Genomic DNA, 5,897 nt, shown 5'->3' with positions numbered 1-5,897 from the left:
TCAATAAATACGAATATGTTTATTATTATCATTAGTTCCCATGGTTTATTCTTATTTCTTATCCTTCGTCTTGATGCTCTTCTCTTTCCTTCAAGTCCAGGTAGGAGTGAGGGAACTGGGGACAAAAGAAGTAGCCTCCTCCGGGACGGCAGCTCGCCCACCTCTCCAGTTTCCACACCTGCTCGCTCTGCCCTGCTGGCCTCGCCCCCCTCACCCGAGCGCCCTCCCGTTGCCAGGCAACCACTGCCCGCCCTCGCGCGGGGATTGGCTGTGCCGCCCGGCTCCCGGCATGCCCCGCGGCTCCCGGAACCCGCGCTCTGGCGTCCTTTCCAGGAGCTTGGCGGACGCGGCTCCAGAGAGGGCGGCGTGGGCTATGGTTGTGGTGCTGGGAGCCGCTGGCGGCCGAGTTGAGCGCAGTGCGTCCGGACTCGCCGCCTGTCACCGGGAAGGACGACCTCCCGGGGCCGAGGATCGGCCGCATTCCGCCTGGCATGTCACAGCAGTGTGAGTCTCCGGCCAGTCCGAGTCCCAGGAAGACGGGACTGAGACCCGGAGGCAGCCTGGAGCATCCAGCGGGCGGCCTGGGCTCCTCTCCAGGAGCCATACCTCGCCGCCCCAGCGCTGGGCCCAAGGCCCAAAGGTCCGAACACTCCTGCACTTATCCCACCAGTTTAGTCAGCCTGGGTCAGCTCTGTGACCTTTGGCAGAATGACCTCCAGAAGCTTCTTTGCCTTCCTGGTGCTGATAATATCAATAGTGATTAATAATAATTGACATTTTATTGATTGCTTACTTTCGACTCTTGATAAGTGTTCTATTACAGAAGCTTTCTGATCCTAAGAGATAGGTATTATAGTATGCCCATTTTAGAGACATGGGGAAACAGGGAAGGATTTAATTTGTCATGAGTCACACAGCTCCACAGGGCCAAATTTCCATCCCTAGGTAGTACAACTCCAGAGCCTGAGGTTTTGACTTACAGGCTCTTTGTGAGGATTGATAAGAGGATGTCAAGTCTTAGCCTAGAGCCTGGCACCTACTAAGTGCTCAGGAAAGGTTAGTGGGCAAATCGTCAGTCATGATAGCAAGTAATAGTAGTCATGTCAGCATTGAAGAGTGACGTTGCCCAGAGCTTTGTCAGAAACACAAGACAGGGACAATCTGGGAGACATAACCACTCCACTCCAGAGTTTCAAGTCCTTAAAAATGTTGAAGCTGCTCTGTGTTCTACTTCCCGCTTACACTTCTCCCTGCTTCTATTTTTACCCCTTCCTCTCTTCTCTACCACTTACTGCTAGCTCCAGGGATGAAGCCCTTTGCCTCTGAAAATGGCCTGGTTTGTGCCCCAAGTTTAAAGACGGCAATCAGGAACTTAAGAAGTTCTCACTTTTGCTGGCTAAAATGAAAATAGTGAAAACACCAGCCACAAAAAGAGTGTTAATGGGGCCTAAAGTTAAAAGGGGGCCTTCCCTAGGCCATGACCTTCAAGCAGAACACTGGGTTTCAGGGCAGGTAGATGTCTGTGTTCTTCCTAAATGTCCCAGACACTTAACCATCCTGGGATCTGGCGACTCCCGCCTGCATCTCAGTTTCCCTGCCTTAAAATGATAAACTTGAATATTTGCAGTATCCTAGTGCTACCTGTATCTTTTATATTTAATATTCTTTAACTCATTGCTTTACTTACATTTTCTTTAAAAAGCAAACTGTGTATCATTACTTTAAGGGAAAACCAATATCAGGCAAGAAACCAGAAAAAGAAATACAAATAAAGACAAAACATTCTTCTCAACTCTAGCAGGCAAGATCTTGAGCTGAGGCCTGATATCATTTTGTTAAAAAGCAAGAATAGCAAGTTTTAGTGGGGGGCTGAAGACATTCAAGCACTGAACTGAAAGTTTCTCCTGTGGGTAATCAGAATGGGACAGGGAAGCACTTCCACACGCAGAGTCTGTGCTGTTGAAGGCCCTGCCGGGCAGCACCTAAGTCACCCAGCACAGTCCCAGTAGTTCCTTTCATCACTTGGAGAAACTGGCCGAGACCGTCTGTGGAGTGGCCTAATATCCAGCATTTGCTCTGATTCTCTTAGGGTCTGTGGGGCAAGGGGAGCAGGAGATACCCCCTAGTGGGTCCACCACAAGCCTTTCCCCTCAGACCCCTCCTGTTCTACGTAGAACCATCTCAGGCACAGGTGAGGTGAACAGCTGCTCAGCAGACTTTGACGTGCAACAAAGGCTGCTGCATCTTCCCAGGACCGCGGGAGGCAAGGGGAAGCGGGCAACCATTCCTGTCTTACCTTCTGGGGCAGGGCAGACTTAACTCACAGAGGCAAGCACTTCTGGATCAGGGTCTCTGCACTGCCAAAGGGTGTCTGAATAGGAAGGGACATTGGGAAAGGGTTTTATTTGGAGCAAAATGTGGATGATGACACCATCAGCAGCAAGCCGAGGAAGAGTTAGGGGAACCTAAGGGCCTCAACTCATGGCATGAAGTTGTTGGCTGCCACCTCTCCCAGCGGAGGGCCTGCACCCTTCCAAGAGGGAGACAAGGGAGGCCCAGGCAGTGCCACTCTTCATATAGTTGCTCACTGAACAAAATTCTAGGCTTCTAGGGCCTCCCCACCCCCCGGGATGGAGCCCATGGCTTTTCTTAGGATCATCTAGTCCCCATGGCTTAGGGGTTACCAGAGTGGCAGCAGCATGGAGCTGTATCTTCTGACTCTGAAGTAGCACAGGCACCCACTGTCTGGAAACTGCTTAGCAGGCAGAAAGGTCAGCCATCGGCAAGGGAGGACCCATGGTCCCTGCCTGTGGTCTGTCCTGTGTGTCTCTAGGGGGTGAGAAGTGGTGTAAGGGAGAGAAGAAAGGGAACCTCTGAAATCTGTATGAGTTTCTACTAATCCAGCCACATTTCCAAATAAGGGACAGCTTTCAATATTTAGGAAGATAGAGGAGGGGAAATAAGAGGAGAGGCACAGATAAAGAGGACGATAAGAGGTTTGCCGGCTCAAAGGAAGTAGAATTCAAACTTCTAGTAATAATAAAAACCCTGCCCTGATGGTCTAGTGGTTAAGATTTGGTGCTCTCACCGCCACACCCGGGTTCGTCTCCCCGTCAGGGAACCACACCACCCATCTGTCGGTTGTCATACTGTGGTGGCTGTGTGTTGCTGTGATGCTGAAAGCTATGCCCCCGGTGTTTCAAGTACCAGCAGGGTCACCCATGGTGGACAGGTTTCAGCGGAGCTTCCAGACTACGACAGATGAGGAAGAAGGACCTGGTCACCCACTTCTGGAAAAAAAATTGGCCATGAAAACCCTGTGAATAGCAGTAAAGCATTGTCTGATACAGCACTGGAAGATGAGAGGATGGTGTAAAGTGACCAAACAGGCTTCCACTCTGCTGTGCACAGGGTCGCTAGGAATTGGAAACAACTCGCTGGCACTAACAACAACAAAGTACAGTTATGTGTCACTTAACGATGGGGATGCATTCTGAGAAATATGTCCTTAGGCTATTTCGTCATTGTGCCAGTATCATAGAGTGTACTTACACAAACATAGATGGTATAGCCTCTTACACACCTAGGATATATGATACTAATCTTATGGGACCGCCTCATATATGTGGTCCGTCGTTGACCGAAACGTCAACAGATCATTTGTGGACCCAGGGCAAGAGTACAAATAGAAGCCAATATACCATGTGTCTCACTATGTAAGATATAAATCAAGTAACAAACAAATAAAATATGTTCTTCCCTCTACCTTGACACAAATACCTTATAACAACCTGGAAAGTCAAGTTTGAATCTGGAAATCTCTGACTTCTTAGAGTTCTGCTCTGGAATGGGATGGCTCAGCCCCACATCTAGAGAGATCTCCTATACACGAATGTGGATATCCCAACCCCTATGTCCCAACTGGGCACCACTTGCACATAGCCATCCCTTGAGTCCAGAAGTGCCTTGAGCCGTCCACCCTTGGAGATGGGCCTAGCAAAGAGCCTGTCCAGGCCCTGGCTGCAGGTTTGAGCCCATTTAGGCAAGGGCTTCAGGAGTCCTAAGGACCCAGAGCATGGTCCAGAGTGGGAAGGGGTGTGACCTCCAGGCTGTCATGTCTCTTGGTCCTACAGACCCTGTGTCTTGTGGGAGGGGGTACACATGGATCTACAGGTAGTTTAACAGTAATACTAATAACAAGAGCTAATGTCTGGTCTGCCTTCTGCAGCTTATAGGGCACTTTGACTTGATCAGAATTTGAGGTATGCAAGAGTAATATCCCCAATTGCAGGTGAGGACACTGAGGCTCAGGGAGGTTAGCCACTTGCCCGAAGTCCCCTGAGTGTCAGCCCTGTACCCCAGCTCTCCCCTATTTCAAGAACTGAGGTGGCTAGTCCTTACCCAACAGGGCAGAGCCTGAGAGTCTTGAGCAGCAAAAAGCAATAAAAGGGAGGTTACCTGACATCCTCACAACAGGCCGGGGCCAGCCACTCAGTGCCAGCTGGTGTGGCACTAACAGGCCCGGCGCATTTTGGCATCTGAGTCTTCCGTCCCTTCTCATGGAGTTTTGTGAGCAGAAGGCAAGCCAGGGACACTTCCCTTCTGAAGGACAACTTGGATAGCGCGGGGCCAGACTTCTGCATTCTTAGCTCGAAAAATGTTATTAGAAAATGCTGTCGATTCAGTTTCTGTTTCAAAAAGCATTGCTGTTTGGAAATGGCTCATTTCCCTTTTTGAGTCTCGGCAAAGACTCAGCAAAAAGGAAAACAGTTAACACCACTTCAGCCGCTAATGAGCTCCAGAGAACAGGTAGAGGTGTGACACCCCTCCCGCCAGCAGCAGGTGGTCCTGTGCCCCCACCCTGCACCCCAACCCTGCGCTCCTCAGTTGCAGGAATGTCTGGGAGGGAGGGAGACTGCAGCTCCTTCCAACTTGCCAACTGCAAGCTGTGGGCTGGGGCCGACTTGGCCCTCGGGCCTCACCTTTTCTCACTCCCTCCCCCCTCCCTCCTCCCTCTTCCCCTTCCCTCCTGAATATTTATGGGGAAGGGAGCAGGTGGGAAAGATGCAACTGAGGAATAAAGCCACTAGGTGCCAACCTTGGGGGCTGGTTGAGAGGATGAGCTTGGCACTTAAAATGCAAAGGCTCTCCCCCGAATCTGTGACCATGTGTAAGGAACAATGAGCATCCACAATGCATTAGCTCCTTTAAAGCCTTTCCAGTGCTGAGCCCTCAATTGGAACAGGAGCAGATGCAGACGGAGCCCTCACTCTCTCCCTGGGCCAGGTGTGAGCTCCTGACAAGCCCTCATCCATCTTCAGGGGGCTAGTGCAGGGTTTCTCAAAGTGGGGTTCCCAGACCAGTCGCATCAGCACCACCTGGGAACTTGTTAAAAAAGGCAAATTCCCAGACCTATGGAATCAGAAACTCTGGGGTGGGGCGGGGGGTGGGGGGGTTGAGAGCGCTTAATAAGCAGTAGCTCTTCCATTTCTCTGGAAATCAGATTAGTCAGGGTGACCTCAAGAAGGCCACCGTGGAGCTGCTCACAGGCCAGCGTGTCAGGCCCTTTCAGATATGTGGCTTCTGACTCACGCCATCTCCAGCATCCTGTGTCCTGTGACTGGTTTTCAGTACTTGACCAGGACGGAAACTGGTGGCAGATCTGGTTTATTTCCCAGCTTCTTCACAGGGGGACCCTCCAACCTCTGAGGGCAGCGTGCAGACTTCCTCTGCAGTGACCTCACTGGGTAGTCGGTGGGATGGACTGTGTTTGTGGGCAGAGGTGCTGTAACTAAGTTACAGTCGCCATCATTCTTCCTCATCAAAACCGGTGAAGATAGAGGCCAGCCCTGGGGCATAGTGGTTACATCTGGAACGCCCTGCTTTGGCAGCCTTGG

General features: G+C 51.0%; 1 long non-coding RNA gene across 1 annotated transcript; it reads right to left on the bottom strand.

Moving 5' to 3' along the window:
- Nucleotides 1-4,620, bottom strand: LOC139082219 (uncharacterized). The gene is made up of 2 exons (XR_011538014.1): nucleotides 4,459-4,620; nucleotides 1-3,290 (listed from the first exon to the last, which is right to left on the bottom strand). It is a non-coding gene; the product is annotated as an uncharacterized lncRNA (long non-coding RNA).
- Between the last annotated feature and the right edge of the window lie 1,277 nt (nucleotides 4,621-5,897).

This window comes from Equus przewalskii, chromosome 1, assembly GCF_037783145.1.
Source record: "Equus przewalskii isolate Varuska chromosome 1, EquPr2, whole genome shotgun sequence".
Lineage (NCBI taxonomy): Eukaryota > Metazoa > Chordata > Mammalia > Perissodactyla > Equidae > Equus > Equus przewalskii.
Note: the sequence above shows the minus strand (reverse complement) of the source record. Positions and strands in the feature narration are given on the sequence as shown.